Raw genomic sequence first — 21,547 nt, 5'->3', positions numbered from 1 at the left:
CCCTTGAAAAGTTCACGGCACAAATACACCCTCAAATTGGAGAAATGGCTGTTCCTCCAAAAGGCATGCCACGCCTGCACTTGTTCTATTTTCTTGTCCAATATCCATTGCGGATGGCAACAGCCTCATGGCTAATAAACAGAAGTGTTGACATAATTCGATTTGAAAGTGTTCATGTCAATTATAACCGATTTGAACAGAACCTTTATTTTTTATTTCACCTTTATTTAACCAGATAGGCAAGTTGAGAACAAGTTCTCATTTACAATTGCGACCTGGCCAAGATAAAGCAAAGCAGTTCGACACATACAACGACACAGAGTTACACATGGAGCAAAACAAACATACAGTCAATAATACAGTGTGAAAAAGTCTATATACGATGTGAGCAAATGAGGTGAGATAAGGGAGGTAAAGGCAAAAAAAGGCCATGGTGGCAAAGTAAATACAATATAGCAAGTAAAACACTGGAATGGTATATTTGCAATGGAAGAATGTGCAAAGTAGAAATAAAAATAATGGGGTGCAAAGGAGCAAAATAGAATACAGTAGGGAAAGAGGTAGTTATTTGGGCTAAAATATAGATGGGCTATGTACAGGTGCAGTAATCTGTGAGCTGCTCTGATAGTTGGTGCTTAAAGCTAGTGAGGGAGATAAGTGTTTCCAGTTTCAGAGATTTTTGTAGTTCGTTCCAGTCATTGGCAGCAGAGAACTGGAAGGAGAGGCGGCCAAAGAAAGAATTGGTTTTGGGGGTGACTAGAGAGATATACCTGCTGGAGCGTGTGCTACAGGTAGGAGATGCTATGGTGACCAGCGAGCTGAGATAAGGGGGGACTTTACCTAGCAGGGTCTTGTAGATGACATGGAGCCAGTGGGTTTGGCGACGAGTATGAAGCGAGGGCCAGCCAACGAAAGAATTGGTTTTGGGGGTGACTAGAGAGATATACCTGCTGGAGCGTGTGCTACAGGTAGGAGATGCTATGGTGACCAGCGAGCTGAGATAAGGGGGGACTTTACCTAGCAGGGTCTTGTAGATGACATGGAGCCAGTGGGTTTGGCGACGAGTATGAAGCGAGGGCCAGCCAACGAGAGCGTACAGGTCGCAATGGTGGGTAAACAACGGAGACCAACTTGTACTTGTAGAGGATGAACCAGTCGTGTGTGCACGCTAACTGGTATTCAGGCAGGGGATCTGTAATAGCTGATTTGAAAAGTGCAACTACAGCACTATTACAGCACTAATTGTGTTTTGGTCTTTAAACAACGTTGTTGTTTAAAACCTCTCCCATTAAAGAGCCTTTAGGAAGCTGTCATTTAATAACCGACTCTCAGAGAGAGTAAACTTTTTTGATCTTTGGTTTCGAAATAGGCTAATGGGACTGATTTGTGACGTTTGCACTTGTGCAAAGATGTCACCTATTGTTTTTTAAGGAAGGAATATAGGCAATTTAAGTAAACTAAAAGTGAAATCATAAAATGTATTTATTTACACTTAACCTTATTTTACTAACCGAGGTACACACAAAAAGTCTATATAGTGCCAAATAAGTGTTTTTTTGGCTTGTAACCATAGCGGATCTTTTATGGTGCTATATAGAACCTTTATTGGAATGTTCTATAAAGAACCATGTTTATAAGGTTCCAAAATTAAGCTTTAATGTGCTATAAAAAAGTTCTACAAAGAACCATTAATAAAAAGTTCCACATAGCAACAACAACAAAAAAAGGGTCTGCTATGGTTACAACCCTTTTTGTGGCTATATAGAACAAATGTTCTTATGGTTCTTTATACAACCTTTATGGAGAATAGTTCTATAAATAACCTTCTTCAATCTGGAGGGTTCTTTTGTAGACCCTTTTGAAGAACCATACAGGTTTGTTTATTTATTTTGGTACGCCATATTATAATCGTTTCATTTCCATAGACGTTATTATTTTGTTAATTGCCAAGTTGAATCAATTGTGCTAGCCCTGAAATGGCTGTGGCTGCCTGAGGACAAAATTGAGAACTGATGTAGACAACAGCACTTTGAGATTTCAGCTGATGTAAGAAGGGCTATATAAATAAATTGGATTTGATTTGAATTGACAGAAGGCCAAACGTGAGTCTTTCACAAGACGCCACTAACGGCCATGGTCATATTCACAATGCAATGTCATATAACACAACAGGTTACATCCACTGGAATGACATTTACTCACTGTTAAAGAAAAAGAGCTGTGATCAAACCACGCCCCCAAATATTCTAATCAGCCACTTACATTTGAATTATCACTAAAAGAGGGAATAACACCTTTTCTAAACTGCAAAGAACCCTTGGCAAACCCACTTTTCTAAATGTGTATCATATTTTATGAACCTATGAACTATGAATTTTTACGTAAGATTTCAATCATGTAGGCCTATTGTTTAACAACAATATGGTCAATATTAACATTTAATTTATAACATTCGGTTATTTAAACACAAGCAATGGTAGGTTAATTACATGTTTGATCAAATGAATGCGTAAATAATTAATGTTTATTCATTGCGGAACACTATGCAGTTCAGATTGAACGGAATGGGCAGACGCACGCGCGCAAATTAGGTCCAAATGCAGCCTACTGTCCTGCCTATCTATCGTAGTGTAAAATACCACATCTGACTGTTTGAGAACACATGTAAGAAAACTGGCTAATTTAAGATCACTATGTCCACGTTGTACACATACACCGCTACCCTTCTGCAACCCTCCCTCTCTCCTGGCCCAGTTTTTTCTCAAAAGGGTCGACCGTGAAGGTATCAAATAACGTTCGACCCCCAAATCCTCATCTGTTTCCACTCTGTAATGTCATTCACCAGCGAGCGGTCACGTGAGTGTAGAGAGGGGGCTGTACGTTGTGTGTGAGTGTGTGTGTGGCGGGGGGGTAAATCGACTATGGGGGCACTCGACACGGGTCTTCCCACCGCCAGTCGAATGAGGTGGATTTAGGAAAAATCCCAAAACCTGGGACGTGGAGATAAACCACAGCAGCAAACAGATACGCATGGAAATCATCGCACGGCTCGCATTTGGGATCATATACTTCTGTTCTATTGAGGCGATCTACTTACTGAAGGAGACTGATATGAAAACGGAAGACATACTTGCAAGAAAGAGAATGATTGTAGCTGTGGTTTTTCCCGTATCAAAGTGACTCAACGCTTTTGCCCAATTGAAATGTATGATTATTCTCCACTTCGTTATTTCATGGACGCGACATAAGCTTTTTTTGCAGGGGAAACGGAATTTTCAAGTATCTCTCATCTGCCCCCCATAAACTAACCTCTCGGAGGGGGGCGGTTTTAAAAAAAAAAGACTCTTCTCACGCCACTAAAGTAAGGTCTTACTATTTCCTTTCTGGCTTTCTTGCGTTTCTTTTAGAGAGAAATGAGAACGAAAATAATCGTTGTTTGATTCGAAGTACCTATCCATAGGCTGTAAACGTTTTCTCACAGTAATTTCAAAGTACCCTTACTTGCTTCCCGCAGATGCCTTTGTTCAACTTCACAAAAAAAGAAAACAGTTTAAAAAACACTTATTTCACACCAGTATGACAAAGTTACATTATAATTGTATTATTATAGCAAAACGTACTTTTTTCTTTTTATTAAGTAATTAATATTTTCAACCATAACTAAGAAAGTCATTCGTGTTTTATTCTATTTTACTTACAGTTAGCAAGACGTTGAGTAAATAAGGCTACAATGTTGCAGTATGTAGCCAAGCCTTTCAAGTGTATTTAGACAAATTAAGTTGAATTCCTTGATGACTATTTTTGGTTTAGAGACTCGTATGTAGTCTACAGTAATCTCGTTAAATGTGGTCTCCACTATGTTTTCATGTTGCAAACAGCCGTATAAAAACGGCGCGGCAATTGGTGAAGGCTTGTGCCCAGGGGATATGCGCTTTTCACTTCGTTCCCAAGGACGGCCTATCTCAAGACTGTTATTATGTTGATGATGTGTTCCTTTTGAGATGAGCTCAATTGTAGGAGCCGCCATTGAAGCGTGATCTGAGGGTGATTGTCATGAAATCATTGGGCATAAAAGATCTAGGCCTATTCCTAAATTATAGCTCAGAAAAAGATTGAAGTTGAGCCATAGCTTCTGTTTCACTCTCCTATTAACATCAGTTCAATATATCAGTGAGGACGCGGTGAACTTTTGATGACGCATGCTGTGCTGGAAAGTTTTGGACACGGTTCGGTTGCCCACAGGCAGTGCTGAATTATCCTATTTTATGTAGGACAAATCGAATTTGAATCACAATTGGTCTTGATTTAGCATCTAAGCACTTCTAAAATCTTTCCAGAGGCAACATTTTGTTCCTTTTGAACAAACTCTCACTTAATTTAAACCCAAATAAGGAAAGACAATGAATCAGTGTGACTGATACATTGAAATAACAATGAAATACTTACGTTTGGACTATATTGTTGTCATATTATATATGACACATTACACCACCCTCTAATGCAGCGTATATATATATATATATATATATATATATAAATATAATAGCTTCACAAAATACATATATTGAGGTCTATGTCAACAGAAAAACATTGGATTTATTGTTTACTTCCAGGCTTTTTAAATTGTGAAATCTGCTTGCAGTTAAATATTACATCTTGTTGTTGGATAGAATAAATAAACCACTTTGTAATGATGAGATCCACATGTTGATTGTCAGAAGGGAGAAAAAGTGTCATCCTTTAGAGTAATTGGACAACACCTTGCATACAAAGAGGCACGAGCCAACTGTGTCCAGCATCCTTAATGTCACTTTAATTGAACAATTTATCACCACTGATCACTGTCAGATGCTAGGAAACAAAGAAGAGAAAAAGGCAAGAGGAATGCTGCCAGGCAGGCAGAGGCAGTTAACTGTGACCAAAGGATGTCACAGACTCTGTATCTGCCTTCGGATAAACCACAAATCAATGCATTTATGACTGACAAGCCCGTAAGGAGCTGTAAATGAATAAAAGTTGCTCAGTGAAGAAAACATTTAATCTGAAAACTCTGTTTATTGAACAAACTTTTGATTTCCCCGAAGCGTTGGGGGATATTTTCTTCTTCTTCTCACTTGGAAGGGAAAAAGTTAATTGAATTGTGCCCCGGATATGATTTTTGTAAAAAGGTCTTTGTAGGTGTCCTCCCTAGGGTTGTGAAATTCATTTCCTTGCAATTATTACTTTCCAAGCTGTTTTCTTATTTCCCACTTATCTGCACGGTGCCTTTTCTCCATTTTTGAAAGGATCAAAAGGAGGTGATTCCAGACTCTAGTCTTCAGGCCCACTGTCAGAGTAAATAGTAATTACACTGAGGGGCACAAAATTAAGTTTTCAGTTGTTTGACTTTCTGCCTCCCACTTTGAGGCCTGTTTAGGAGCTCACACAAGGCAATGGTTCTTTATACTGTTAGATTGCAGGACCTTCATGTCGCGTTGTCAAACCAAGTTAAAAAAAATCTTTGTATTATCAACAATTTCATGTAGTACTAGGCCTAATTGTTTTTTTTTCTTCTATTTGGTGAGTCTTTTACCACCCAGTGCCATGTTGATTGCGTTTGAAATGAAATAAGAACATTTTGGGTAACATGTTTTCCAATTAGCCCTGTTGCTTTTCAGCTTTGGACGCTATGGTGACAGGCAGCATTAATAGCAGCTGCACCAGCGGACTCTATTGTGTTATCAGCGAGAGAGAGAGAGAGAGAGCGGGATAGAGAGACGTGTGTGCAGCACCTGCCGTCTTTACTCTGCCTACTAATTGTGTTTATTCCTCTTAATTTGTCCTGAGTGCAAAATCGGTGCACTTCAACTGGCGTTGGGTGCAATTTGTCTGCCGGTGAATGGAGGAGGCATTGTGTCTTTGAACGGTAGCCCTTTTCCCTTTGATACCCGGACTTAGTGGTTTCAATCGTCGCTAAGGGAGGAGACCTTTTACGTAGTCAGTTAATGGAAAGGGTGGATCACGACTTGCGCTGTAGATTTTTTATTTGATTTATTTAACCTTTATTTAACCAGGTAGGCTAGTTGAGAACAAGTTCTCATTTACAACTGCGACCTGGCCAAGATAAAGCAAAGCAGTGTGACACAAACAACAACACAGAGTTACACATGGGATAAACAAACATACAGTCAATAACACAATAGAAAAAAATGTACATATACAGTGAGTGCAAGAGACATAAGATTAGGGAGGTGAGGCAATAAATCGGCCATAGTGGCGAAATCATTTCAATTTAGCAATTAAACAAGGGAGTGGTAGATGTGAAGAAGATGAACGTTTCAAGTAGAGATACTGGGGTACAAAGGAGCAAAACAAAATAATAATGAGGGCTATGACTGGTTTGACTGGTTTGTGACTTAACCCTTCATCAAGATCTCAGTGTTGAATCGTAGACGGAGTAGCCTCCATTCAAACTGCCCAAAGTAGGGTCGAAATAAATCGGACCATCTTCCAGGCTCCAGTTACTGCTTGTATAGCTTTCCACCTCACACCTGCACTGTGGCCACAGGGGATAAGCGATTAGGGCTGTGGAATTATTGACCGCTTTGCCCAGACGTGTTCACCGGAGTCCAAATCAGTAGATTGGCCTCGGCAACAGGCCTCTGTTTTTGCCCTAGCCCCGAGATTCCCAAAATGATATTTACACACGAGTCTCCCCTGAGCGAGGTTGGCCCAAAACAAGCAGTGCTCGCTTTAGGGGGTGCCGCAGGGTCAGAGCCCGAGACCAGATAAGACAGACAGGAATAGTGGCGGCGAACTCGACAGGATTGATCCATATCACACTCGGTTGTACGCCTGAGCTAGGACAGGAGGCTCAAGTCTCTTCTCTGTCTCATGCTGGCTTTTCCTAAATCTGCCCACAGACAGATAAAGCTCAAGCTCTGACCTTGCTTTGGCACCAGAACTTCCTCTTGTCTATCTGGGGGCTCTAAAGGGACTTCATAGACACACTGCCAGGGCATACACATCCCTCGTCCCCAGATACGAGGGGTTTGCCCCAATGATTTGTTCCAGTTCCTTTGATGATGATGTGTTGATAGTGCATTATTTACTTTAGGGAGGGGGCAAGGGTACCCCCTTGTTTGACTCCTATGCCGGCTATTCCCCACACACCCCTCCTGTTACAATCATCAGTCTTTATGGTTATGGAGTTAATGTGAACTGGTGTTTCATGGAGAGGTTGTAATTAACACCCCGCCTGGGATAAGCCAGGCGATTGGGCTCTTTCTGTCTCTCATGCCCCCTCTGATTCCGTCACTGGGCCGCTCTCCAGCTTGTTAAGTATGATTACCAGCTGGTGTTCCCAGATTGATGGAGCCTTCGCCTTGGGGCGTCCTCACAAACCTGGTTATGTCAGGAAAAAGGCACCCCACCCAGAGTTATGACCCCTAGGAGGTTGTGGAGAGCCACTGACACCCCATTCATACGCCTGAGGGGTTCATGTTGGCAGGTTGGGATTGGCCCATTTATTCTCCACTTAGGGCCCACACTGGATGGCTGTCCCATTGAGACATTGGCAGGGGGATTTGTGAAGTCTTAGTTTGTCTTATAAGGAGTTGTCGTAAATGTAGGCCTACATGAATTATTATAAGTATTCCTCAGACCCACCGACAGACTGTCGGAGTTGTGTGCTGGTGGAGTGTAGTATCGAAGGGGATCCCCATCCCCCAGTGCATTCTCAATCAATGCTGTTGATCACCCCAACATGTTGAAGTAAAGGAATTCAAGGTAAATTGAGATACTTTTCTGAACGAGCAAAAGACATATGCAGGAGGAAGGACACACATATACAGTCGTGGCCAAACGTTTTGAGAATGACACAAATATTAATTTCCATGAAGTTTGCTGCTTCAGTGTCTTGAGATTTTGGTCAGACGTTGCTATGGAATACTGAAGTATAATTACAAGCATTTCATAGGTGTCAAAGGCTTTTATTGACAATTACATGAAGATGATGAAAAGAGTCAATATTTGCAGTGTTGACCCTTATTTTTCAAGACCTCTGCAATTCACCCTGGCATGATGTCAATTAACCTCTGGGCCACATCCTGACTGATGGCAGCCCATTCTTGCATAATCAATGCTTGGACTTTGTCAGAATTTGTGGGTTTTCGTTTGTCCTCCCGACAATTGAGGATTGACCACAAGTTCTCAATGGGATTAACTTCTCGAAACTCCCCATCCCGGATCCGGGATCGTGACTAAAGCCTCAGGCTCATTAGCATAACGCAACGTTAACGATTTCTGAAAATCGCAAATAAAATTAAAATAATGCGTTTGCTCTCAAGCTTAGCCTTTTCTTAACAACACTGTCATCTCAGATTTTCAAAATATGCTTTTGAACCATAGAAATTGACTAATTTGTGTAAGAGTATGCAAAGCTAGCATAGCATTTTGTGTAGCATGTAGCACGCAACATTTTCACAAAAGCCAGATAACCAAATAAATAAAATCATTTACCTTTGAAGAGCTTCTGATGTTTTCAATGAGGAGACTCCCAGCCACATACCAAATGCACAGTGTTTCCTGAAAGCGTCTGTGTGTAGGAGAAATCGTTCCGTTTTCTACATTGCGCCTGGCTACCGAAACGACCCGAAAATGCAGTCACCTACAACGTGAAACTTTTTCCGGATTAACTACATAATATCGACAAACATGGCAAACGTTGTTTGGAATCAATCCTCAAGGTGTTTTTTCACATATCTCTTCATTGACATGCAGTTCATGGAAGCTTGCTTCTCTCTCTGTGCCCCATGGAAAAATACTGGCAGGTGACTTTTGCGCACCAATTTCGGCGCAGGACACCGGGCGGACACGTGGTAAATGTGGTCTCTTATGGTCAATCTTCCAACGATCTGCCTACAAATACGTCACAATGCTGCAGACACCTTGGGGAAACGACAGAAAGGGCAGACTCATTCCTCTTGCGTTCACAGCCATATAAGGAGATCATGAAAGACAGAGCCTCAAAAATCCTTGTCATTTCCTGGATGCCAAGTCATCTTGGTTTTGCCTGAAGCTCACGTTAAAGGGCACGCACAGAGAAGATATTTGTATTTCTGGACACGTCAGAGTGTTTTCTTTCGAACAGTAGCAATTATATGCATAGTCGAGCATCTTTTTGTGACAAAATATCTTGTTTAAAACGGGAACGTTTTTCTTCCAAAAATGAAATAGCGCCACCATAAGTGTAAGAGGTTAAGGCCTGGGGAGTTTCCTGGCCATGGACCCAAAATATCAATGTTTTGTTCCCCGAGCCACTGAGTTGTTACTTTTGCCTTATGGCAAGGTGCTCCATCATGCTGGAAAAGGCATTGTTCGTCACCAAACTGTTCCTGGATGGTTGGGAGAAGTTGCTCTCGGAGGATGTGTTGGTACCATTCTTTATTCATGGCTGTGTTCTTAGGCAAAATTGTGAGTGAGCCCACTCCCTTGGATGAGAAGCAACCCCACACATGAATGGTCTCAGGATGCTTTGCTGTTGGTAAACTGATGGTAGCGCTCACCTTGTCTTCTCTGGACAAGCTTTTTTCCGGATGCCCCAAACAATCGGAAAGGGGATTCATCAGAGAAAATGACTTTACCCCAGTCCTCAGCAGTCCAATCCCTGTACCTTTTGCAGAATATCAGTCTGTCCCTGATGTTTTTCCTGGAGAGAAATTGCTTCTTTGCTGCCCTTCTTGACACCAGGCCATCCTCCAAAAGTCTTCGCCTCATTGTGCGTGCAGATGCACTCACACCTGCCTGCTGCCATTCCTGAGCAAGCTCTGTATTGGTGGTATCCACGATCCCGCAGCTGAATCAACTTTAGGAGACGGTCCTGGCGCTTGCTGGACTTTCTTGGGGGAAGCCTTCTTCACAACAATTGAACCGCTCTCCTTGAAGTTCTTGATTATCCAATAAATGGTTGATTTAGGTGCAATCTTACTGGCAGAAATATCCTTGCCTGTGATGCCCTTTTTGTGCAAAGCAATGATGACGGCACGTGTTCCCTTGCAGGTAACTATGGTTGACAGAGGAAGAACAATGATTCCAAGCACCACCCTCCTTTTGAAGCCTCCAGTCTGTTAATCAAAATCAATCAGCATGACAGAGTGATCTCCAGCCTTGTCCTTGTCAACACTCACACCTGTGTTAATGAGAGAATCACTGACATGATGTCAGCTGGTCCTTTTGTGGCAGGGATGAAATGCAGTGGAAATGTTTTTTGGGGATTCAGTTCATTTGCATGGCAAAGAGGGACTTTGCAATGAACTTTGCAACTAATTGCAATTCATCTGATCACTCTTCATAACATTCTGGAGTATATGCAAATTGCCATCATACAAACTGAGGCAGCAGACTTTGTGAAAATTAATATTTGTGTCATTCTCAAAACTTTTGGCCACGACTGTACATAAACACACCTTTGTTTTCCGTCTTTCACGCATCTCGCAGAGCAAAATGAATGCTGCTAAGACGAATGAATGTAGCTAAGATGACAAGCGTCACAAACTTTCTCCTCAGTCACAAACAAAAAGCACACGCTCTGTTAATGCACGACGTGGCACTTGAATTACAAATTACATTTAACATTTCTATTAGCAATGTACGAGGTTTGCTAGAATGCCAACATGTGACATTCGAAATGCATACCAAACATAGTAAATCTTTGTTTTCCCTCGGCTTTAGCATTTCAGTGCTATAGAAAGTGGGAATGTTGCTGTGTTTACATGCCCCAGAGAGCCCCATTCTAGCATTCTTTCGAAGAGTGTGATGCCAATAGCGCTTCAGGCTTGGGAGTGGGGCTACCGCTATACTTAGACAGAAACTGGCAACAGTAGTGGAAGATTGGGTCAGGTAGTAGTAACAGCCTGCCCAAGCTGGAGGAGGGGTGGTAAAGATAGGGGTTAAAGGGGGGCGTGTACGGGGGGGCGGTGAGTCTTTAGAAGCTAAAAAAGCCTCGAGGGGAGAAGTGGTAGGGGAGGGAAAAAGAGCGAGAGCGAGGGAGATGGGGGTCTTCATGTGCGAAAAGCTGTTAATCCTCTGGCTTTTGTGTCCAAACAGAAAGCCCAGGGCAAGATGGGTAGGTCCGGGCGCATTCAAAAGCCCCTCTTTTGTTGTCGTTCTCCCCCAAAACTGGCGGACATCTGGTAGGGGAAACGGAATGGCAATGGGGGACCTTTGGGGGAAGGGGGGTTCAGCGAGTGAGGGAAAGGGGGTGTTGTTATAGCAAAAAGGAGGGAACGACCAATGGGAGTTGGCAGATAATTGATGGATGCAAGTAATTGTGTGTAGTGCAAGCATGGAAACATGGGCCTCTGGGAGAGCGGGGGCTAGGGAAAGGAGGAGAGGGGGGGGGATGAGTTTGCATCTCACGGCTGTTACAGCGCATCACTCAAGGATGGCTAGGGTTAAACAGGAGTAAGAACCTTTCTGACAAGTCATTTGTTCATCTCAGTACATGGGGGATATTCGTCTGCTTGTGACAAAATAGCATAGCAGTCAGGGAGCCCCTATGTCAGCTTCAAACAAGTCCAATTGGAAGTACCCAGAAGGCGTACAGTCCTTCTGGTATCCTATCGAGCCTGACTCGATTTGTATGCAGACGCTGTTTTTTTGTTTGTTGCAAATGCAGTGGCTGTTGTTGTGTGCCTAAAACGCCTCCTCACGATTTCTCGTAATTCTCATTTCCGTCTCTTTTCAGACCGACACACTGAAACCATTTATTTTGTATTAATAATCCCCCTTTCCCGTCAAAGCTCCAATCAAAAGACTGTAATTACAACTGGGAGATCGAGCTCCTTCTAATAGCGTGGCAGCGCGCGCCTGGTTTTCAAAAGGCATGTGCTCTAGCCTGTATACACAAATGACACTGCACCAGTCGTGCGTGTAAAAGAGCGAGTCGAGATGCATTTTGTTTCCCTCGCCTTTGCTGCGAATCACAGGCTTGTCTCTTGCCGACGAGAAGAAAGGAACGTGTTTTGTCATGCGCATCGCTCTGGAAGCAAGTATACCTTTTGCAGGCGAGACGCCCTCCCAGGCAGCTCGACGTATGACATTTCTATGTAAATACCTGGCGGCCCCCCGGTTTATTCAGGAGGACAGCTAACAGACTGTTTTTCCCAGACGTTTGTTGTGGTAAATGCTTGGCTGTTTGGACCCAACCGTTACCCTGTCAGGTGGGATGAAGGCATAGTTGTAGCTCCTTATTTTCTTGTTTAGAGCACTGCTGCTATCCGTGTGTGTGCATCAGGTTGTCCACAACCTCTGGCTACACACACACACACACACACACACACACACACACACACACACACACACACACACACACACACACACACACACACACACACACACACACACACACACGAAAGGTAGCAACATATCCCCGTGATACACCAAGGTGTATGTTACAATAAAACTATTTTTTTGTCTTTATTTTTTTCTTACCTCATCCCCAAATTTTGAACAGTAGCCAATCTCTGTAGCGGTAGCTTAACGTAATTGAGAAGGGAAGAATGATGGGGAAAATACATAAATTAACTCTTATGTCTCAGTGTCAGTGGAGATAATCCTGGCAATCAGAGAGATACGGCGCTTTGGAGATTACTGGGACCAGAGGGAGGTGTATCTATATAGCCTTCTTATTTATTTATTATTACGCACGCTGAAATACATTTGGGGGGGGGATGGAAATAATATTTTTTTAATAGGAGAGATTGTCTCCGACGGTAAACCGCTTTACACTTTTTGTTTGTCACAAAAGTGGGGATTTGTGGCAGCTAGAGTAGCTGATTGAGGGCCCCTGTCGCACTCCCTCTTTTTCCCCAGTGTCAAGATTAGAGAATAAGACGAATGATACCTCGCCGTACACCTGTAATTTGTGGGCTTCCGACGTTGCTAGAGCGTTACCTGAGCGTTGTCTCAGCGTTCTGCTTTGACCTGGCCTTTTGCCATTGAGCAGCGGTGCTCTAAGAAAGAAAGACTGCCGATTTATCTGCAGGGATGGGAATTGGATGAACAAAGGAGGGAGAACAGGAAGGGAAAGCTTACAAGGAAATAAATGGGGCTGTTATCTCGCGCTGTCTATTTGCCTGTTGATGCGAGGGGATAGCGAAAACAAATAAAGGGTGTGCGGAGCGGGCATTGGTGGATTAAGGCCTGCTGTGTACCTGGGCGAGGCAGCGAGCTCTCACAGTGTGCGTTGCATGGGGAGATGTAGAGGCCTTCTCATATACAGTACCAGTCAAAAGTTTGGACACGGCAACTCATTCAAGGGTTTTCCTTTATTTGTACTATTTTCTACATTGTATAATAATAGTGAGGACATCAGAACTATGAATTAACACATATGGAATCATGTAGTGACCCCCAAAAAAGTGTTTTAATTCTATTAGATTTTAAAATATTCAAAGTAGCCACCCTTTGCCTTGAACTTTTGACTGCTGCTGTACATGCTAGGGAGGAATATGGAGGCTAGATATGAGAGGTGTGTTAAGCAGGAAGAGGGAGTTGTGGACGTGCTGTTACATGAACGCACACGCACGCATCAGGCAGTTTGAACTTTATGGATAACCCGGTCAGAGAAATGGGACGTTTCGGAAGGACGCCCTTCGTTACCGAACCCTCTATGACTGAGCACATAGGCTGGCACTCCCTCTCCATCCATGGTGGGGTACGGGGGGGGGCGTGTCCCCACATGACATGTGTCATCGCGCAGCTCCCAATCTGTAGTCGCGATTGGGCGGAGGTGGAGAAGGAGAGGGAGAACACGAGGTGAAACAAAAGCAGTTCTGAGGGGGGTAACAGGCGGAGCATGGGAGCTGCCCTGGGGTGAAAAGTTTGATGGAGAGTGACAGACAGACAGAGAGCCTGTCGGAGAAGCAGAAGGGAGATGGAGAGACAGGCGAGGGGCTAGCTGCCATTAGCATTGAGATAAAGGTGGGCTAATGAATTTGATCCCTGTCCATTCTTCCTTTGCGGTTCCATATGGGTGAAGAGAGAGATAAATAGAGACAGGCTGGCTTCAGCTCCACCAACCAGAGCCAAACTCTCTCTCCTCATGTCAGGCTGCTTTTAACCCCGTTCTGCCCAAGATGGCCGCCTGCCGCTTCACTTGCCAACTGCTGTGGCAGAGCCCCTGCCAGGGCCATATTATAGTGGCAATGCCAGAGGGGGAGTGTCTGAATACAACCGTACCATCTGCCAAGCAGATTATTAATCTATCTGTCCATGTATCTCTGTGTGGTGGGTTGTAGCTAGCGTGCTACAGGGTGTAGTTTGTAAAGTAAAGAGGGTGTACAGAAAACGTTTGACCTCTGTCATTGCCAACAAAGGGTATATAACAAAGTACTGAGATAAACTTTTGTTATTGACCAAATACTTATTTTCCACCATAATTTGCAAATAAATTCATTAAAAATCCTACAATGATTTTTCTGGATTTTGTTTCTCATTTTGTCTGTCATAGTTGAAGTGTACCTATGATGAAAATTACAGGCCTCTCTCATCTTTTTAAGTGGGAGAAGTTGCACAATTGGTGGCTGACTAAATACTTTTTTTGCCCCACTGTACTGTATGTAAGTGTAGACTTGAATTCATTTTCTTGTGTTTGTTTGTGTTTTCTGGCCACTGCCAACCTCTATCAGTGTTTCCTTTTGCCGCACGATGGAACTCTACATTTGCCTGTAGCTTTGTTTTGACTAGCTACTCTTGAGATTCACAAACATATCTTTCATGTTAGCGTGTTGTTAGCTAGCATACACACACACAGAGCCAGTGTATCTGCCTATCCTCCAGCTGTAGCTGTGTGGTGGGAATAATCAGTCCTCAGGCGCTTCTACCCGGAAACGAATAAGAGGTGGGCCCCTCCATTGTAAATCACAGTCGGGTCTTGTTGGGTGTAATGGCTGTAAAAGTGATCAATCGCTAGCCTTTACCTTTGTTCAACACTAATGAATGCTAACTGAATATTAAAGACAACAGAGAAGGGACGCGAGGTAGGATGGCCATTTAGGAATTCAAGTTGACGGGGAGATTCATCTTTCTTCTGACATTGGCATTTTGGACAAAATTAGAGTTGAGGGAACAGTCAAACAGTTATGGACCGGTTTGGACCAGTCTGAGAGATTATGAGATTTTTTTTTTTTTACCTTTTTCAGCTCTCATGACAAATATATTAAAAACCTCTCCTTGCACCCCCCCCCTACAAAATATCAATGTAGCTGTACTATATTTAAACAGGTCGAGGCTAGAAGGAACCTTGAGGAAACCTACGGCCTCTTTTGAAGTCAGCTATTTTATCCCATTCAAGTGTGTCACCGACTTCAAAGAGGAAATTTCATTGCAATCCTATTGATTTTCTTTTTTTCCTACGTACACAATCTTCGACTCATAACCAATGTTTTTTTCTAAAAGGGTATACTGTAGCTGTATTGGGAGCAGGGCTGTAACTCAAGGTGAAGTGTGTTTGTGTGTGTATGATACTAGCTTTATTCGGATGGGAAATGCAATTGAAGATGCGTGTGCGCTGTTATATAGGGATGTGACAAATGTAAAAATGTTGTTAACATTTAAACTGCCCATTTTTATTGTTTAAATGACAAGAAGAAATCATATAATGAAGTGAATTCACAATTCAGATATGGTGCTGCGTATGACCACTAGGGGGAAATGTAGTTTCAATCTACCGCAGTCCTGGCCTCTCAGCAACGGTGGTAGGTTATCTGCTGTGTGCCTCTCCTCCATGTTCTCTGTTGTCAGTACATGGGACTTCATGTCCCACAATATCTCCATCTGGGCGGTCACAGTTTTTTCCAACATGGCATCTTGTAGTCTGGTTCTACATATGCCATTAGCGCCTTGAAGCCGACATTGTCTACCATGGCTGCATAGCCATTGCAATCATTTCTGTAATCAGCGCTGTGATGTTCTGACTCGTCCCTTATCACACTGCTGCGAGCAACAGGTTGGGTCTTGCGGTGCCTCCCGTTCAGCACTGGCGTTTATGAGTCCTGCAACTGTAAAGCTTGCATTTCACCACCTTCTCCTGTATCTTCTCGAAGTATTGCTATACTTTGCTGCCGTCTCTTCCCTGTCTCCCTTTCTGCCTTTTTCCCCCAACTCTTAACGATGATGACGTGCAGAGCGCTTCATCTCCGTGGCATTTGAAAGATGCATATCTCTTCCTACTAACGTTACAGCTAGCCCCAAAGGCCGTCAGATGGCGATATTGAGTCGTTTCATCTTACCGTCCGAAGGCATTGTATGCAGCTAGCTATACACACGTATCCCTGGTGGAGCAGTTCATACATAAAACATTCTCCATTCAGCCTGCAAAGGCGTTCATTTCCTCCGTAACTCGATTTAATGGCAAGAAGGCGGGAGAATACTGAAACACCATTTTTTACCATCATAATAGATTGGCTAATGCAACTTTCTGATGTTGCGCCGTGCGTTCAGCCAGGGGTAAACAACAACCTGATTGTCTGAACACAATATGCAACATCTGGCACTAGTGTTCTTAGGAATTAGTCACTCTAGCATGGTGGTGGAAAAGGTTGAAGTCATTAAAACTCATTTTTCAACCACTCCACAAATTTCGTGTTAACAAAGTATAGTTTTGGCAAGTCGGTTAGGATATCTACTTTGTGCATGACACAAGTAATTTTTCCAATAATTGTTTACAGACAGATTATTTCACTAATAATTCACTGAATCACAATTCCAGTGGGTCAAAAGTTTACATACACTAAGTTGACTGTGCCTTTAAACAGCTTGGAAAATTCCATAAAATGATGTCATGGCTTTAGAAGCTTCTGATAGGCTAATTGACATAATTTGGGTCAATTGGAGGTGTACCTGTGGACGTAAGGCCTAACTTCAAACTCGGTGGCTTTTTGTTTGAAATCATGGGGAAATCAAAAGAAATCAGCCAAGACCTCAGAAAAAAATATTGTAGACCTACACAAGTCTGGTTCTTCCTTGGGAGCAATTTCCAAATGCCTGAAGGTACCACGTTCATCTGTACAAACAATAGTACGCAAGTATAAACACCATGGGACCACGCAGCTGTCATACCGCTCAGGAAGGAGACGCCTTCTGTCTCCTAGAGATGAACGAACTTTGGTGCGAAAAGTGCTAATCAATCCCAGAACAACAGCAAAGGGCATTGTGAAGATGCTGGAGGAAACAAGTACAAAAATATCTATATCCACAGTAAAAATTAGTCCTATATCGACACAACCTGAAAGGCCACTCAGCAAGGAAGAAGCCACTGCTCCAAAACTGCCATAAAAAAGCCAGACTACGGTTAACAACGACACATGGAACAAAGATTGTACTTTTTGGAGAAATGTCCTCTGGTCAGATTAAACAAAAATAGAACTGTTTGGCCATAATGATCATCGTTATGTTTGGAGGAAAAAGGGGGTGGCTTGCAAGCCAAAGAACACCATCCCAACCGTGAAGCACGAGGGTGGCAGCATCATATGGTGGGGGTGCTTTGCTGCAGGAGGAACTGGTGCACTTCACAAAATAGATGGCTTCATGAGGAAGGAAAAATTATGTGGATATATTAAAGCAACATCTCAAGACATCAGCCATGAAGTTAAAGTTTGGTCACAAATGGGTTTTCCAAATGGACAATGACCCCAAGCATACTTACAAAGTTGTGGCAAAATGGCTTAAGGGCAACAAAGTCAAGGTATTGGAGTGGCCATCACAAAGCCCTAACCTCAATTTGTGGGCAGAACTGAAAAAGCGTGTGCGAGCAAGGAGGCCTACAAACCTGACTCAGTTACACCAGCTCTGTCAGGAGGAATGGGCCAAAATTCATCCAACTTATTGTGGGAAGCTTGTGGATGACTACCCGAAACACTTGACCCAAGTTAAACATTTTAAATGCAATGCTACCAAATACTAATTGAGTGTTTGTAAACTGCTGAACCACTGGGAATGTGATGAAATAAATAAAAGCTGAAATAAATCATTCTCTCTACTTTTATTCTGACATTTCACATTCCTAAAGTAAAGTGGTGATCCTAACTGACCTAAAACAGGGAGTTTTTACTTGGATTAAACGTCAGGAATAATGAAAAACTGAGTTTAAATGTATTTGGCTAAGGTGTATGTAAACTTCCGACTTCAACTGTATCTGCCTGAACAGTGTGTCCTTTCATCACAATACCAATACACTGTGTGTGTGTTTTTCTCTGTGTGCATATGCTCCTGTGCATGCGGTGTGTGTATTCGCACGGAGTTACCCCCTTCTTTCCTTCTCTCCTCTACTCCACAGAGCAGTGGAGTTGTGAACAATGGAGAATTGTGTCCTATTCATCTCTAGGGGTCAGGGAGTCGAGCCAGTGTTTGGGCTAGCTATCCATCACCCCCTCCAGCTTATAGCATGTGACAAGGCTGTCCGCACTTGTGGACTACTCCGAAGGTGACATTGGCCCCCAGTAATGTCACCCTTACTTATTGATAATAGAGGTTGAAATTGGACCAGTAGTGTTCAATCATTTAGCACCAAGAGACAAAAAAGACCCATAGCACTGGGCCTTTGTAATATTCTCACAGTTTTATGCACAGTGAATCATATGTATCCTAGATGTGCACATCAAAACACCCGGAATGATTGTTTCACAAGCTCACCACAAAGACCCAACCAGGACCCTTTGTTAAAACTAGTTTTGTTCTTCTTTTCCTTTGAATCGAGGCCAGAACCATGAGATATTTTTACTCAGAGAGTATGATCTCTCTTGATCTCAGTTGGTGCAGGTCGTTAGCTGAAGCGATTGCGTGCACTTGACCTGTTATGCCTGAGCTGCGTGGGCTCTGCACACTGGGGGGGGGGGGTGCAGGAGGGAGGGAAGGATGGAGGGATGAAGGATGGAGGGAGAGTAGGAACCAGGGATGTGCTGTGCAGTCGTATTCTTTTTCCACTTGTTCTGTGTGGAGCGAGAGATGGAGAGAAAGGAGGAGGAGGTGGAGGGGGGGGGGGGGGTGGAAGCACAGAATCCTTTAGAGACTGAAGCTGCCAGCTCTGTCAAGGAGAAGTGGAGAGGGGGAGTGAGAGAGGAGGAAGGAAACAGAGAGCGGCCATTAGAAAGAGAGAGAGAGACCAGTCGAGTGATTGAAGCAGAGAGAGAAGAGGTGGAGACAAAAGGAGCGAATGAAGGAAGAGAGAGGGAGAGAGAGAGAGAAGGGGAGAGAGCTAGACCTCACCTTTGATGTGGTCCAATCAGATTTGAATGATGCTCCGCTTTGCCGGTGGGCACGGCACATACGGCTATTAGTAGCGGGTTTACTGAACAGGTGCATTGGAAGGACAATGGAGGATCCCCCACATAGCAGAAGGAAGGAGCCATTCCGTCAGCTTAACCGTAGCCGTCAAGGAAGGAAACAATGCAATGTAAAAAGGGAGCCTGTAATCGCTTCCATTGCACCGTTTAATGACATGTCTATCTCGCAACTCTCGGGCCTAATTCATTCCAACTGCCTGCTGTGTGTGTGTGTGTGTGTGTGTGTGTGTGTGTGTGTGTGTGTGTGTGTGTGTGTGTGTGTGTGTGTGTGTGTGTGTGTGTGTGTGTGTGTGTGTGTGTGTGTGTGTGTGTGTGTGTGTGTGTGTGTGTGTGTGTGTGTTTCTCCTACGCTGCTTATTGCACGTCGATTGCGACTGCTACCTTCTTATGTCTTAGCGTGATCTCTGCTGAGGTTGTGGCCTATTCCTAGGCTCTACCAATGGGAATTACTGTGAGCTTTCTGATAAGAATGACAGGCGCTCCTCAGTGTATTTTCAATGGAAGGTATTATTTGCTTGTGGATTCAGTGGGGAATCTACCCGGTGTATTTTTGTTCCTTAGTGCATACAAATGAATAACATCAAAAGCAATTGATGTTTGAGGGTCACTACAAATAATGATGAAAGGCCAGAACCATTTTCATTTTTCAATGTTTTTCTATTTTCACATGCGCAAGTTACATTTTTCAAGTGACACAGACACAAGCTCCTTTTTGTGATATGTTTGATGCTTAAAAAACGCTGTTACAGTTGAAGTCGGACGTTTACATACACCTTAGCCAAATACATTTAAACTCCATTTTTCATTATTCCTGACAATTAATCCTAGTACAAATTCCCTGTTTTAGGTCAGTTAGGATCACCACTCTATTTTAAGAATGTGAAATGTCAGAATAATAGTAGAGAGAATGATTTATTTCAGCTTTTCTTTCTTTCATCACACTCCCAGTGGGTCAGCAGTTTACATACACTCAATTAGTATTTGGTAGCATTGCCTTTAAATTTTTTAACTTGGGTCAAACATTTCGGGTAGTCATCCACAAGCTTCTCACAATAAGTTGGGTGAATTTTGGCCCATTCCTCCTGACAGAGCTGGTGTAACTGAGTCAGGTTTGTAGGTCTCCTTGCTCGCAGCCGCTTTTTCAGTTCTGCCCACACATATTCTATAGGATTGAGTTCAGGGCTTTGTGATGGCCACTCCAATACCTTGACTTTGTTTAAGCCATTTTGCCTCAACTTTGGAAATATGCTTGGGGTCATTGTCCATTTGGAAGACCCATTTGGACCAAACTTTAACTTCTGACTGATGCTTTGAGATGTTGTTTCAATATATACACTTAATTTTCCTCCCTCATGATGCCAACTATTTTGTGAAGTGTACCAGTTCCTCCTGCAGCAAAACACCCCCACGACATGATGCTGCCACCCCCTTGCTTCACGGTTGGGATGGTGTTCTTTGGCTTACAAGCCTCCCCCTTTTTCCTCCAAACATAACAATGGTCATTATGGCCAAACAGTTCTATTTTTGTTTCATCAGACCAGGAATGTCAGGAATGATGAAAAACAGAGTTAAAATGTAGTTGGCTAAGGTGTATGCAAACTTCTGACTTCAACTGTAGTTGGTGGTAGGCTACCAGATTAACCCCACCATCCTCTTCCTATTTTCAGCTGCTTTGCTTTTGTCTGAAGCAGAACCACCAACTCATCCACTCATCACTGTGAAACTCTCAACTTGGAGAAGTTGGATGATGCTTCCTGACATTAGTCTGACTTCTCCTCGCCAGTGATATTGTCAGCCAAGCACTTTACTGCCACAGAGCTCCCCTCTGGAGTTGTCAAATCACTCCCAGCATTCACAGGGGGAAATGAGGCATGTTGGGTAACGTAGTTTACTTATCCCTGTTGTCCGTATCAATATGTACTAGACGTCCTGTGATATGGTACGGGCAGCAACTGTCACCAAACTCTGTCAGTTTTGTCCTTCATACGTCAACACGCATTTCACGGAAAACCAATGTTCTGACCAACAGGAAACTTTGCTGTAAGCTGTTGAAAAAGCCAGGCCCTTCGGGGGAAAGTGAGTTCAATTAGATCAGTTTGGTAACGTCGCTATATAGGTTGCACGTGTCTTAGGGAAGATAGTCCCTTTTATAAGGCATTGGGACAAACAGTCCTCAGTGGCAAGCCAATGATTAAGCTAAGAATATTGAAAGCTCGACAGCATGC

The 21,547-nt window shown here is 43.2% G+C and overlaps 1 protein-coding gene across 1 annotated transcript in view; it reads left to right on the top strand.

The window, feature by feature from the left end:
* Positions 1-2,880: 2,880 nt before the first annotated feature.
* Positions 2,881-21,547, top strand: part of LOC135512544 (receptor-type tyrosine-protein phosphatase S-like) — a 215,147-nt gene continuing 196,480 nt past the window's right edge. Inside the window, 1 exon segment of the mRNA XM_064934680.1 lies at positions 2,881-3,361. The gene's annotated coding sequence lies outside the window, so the exon portion shown is untranslated.

Source organism: Oncorhynchus masou, chromosome 24, assembly GCF_036934945.1.
Source record: "Oncorhynchus masou masou isolate Uvic2021 chromosome 24, UVic_Omas_1.1, whole genome shotgun sequence".
Taxonomy (NCBI): Eukaryota; Metazoa; Chordata; class Actinopteri; order Salmoniformes; family Salmonidae; genus Oncorhynchus; species Oncorhynchus masou.
This window is presented reverse-complemented; position numbering and strand designations above follow the sequence as displayed.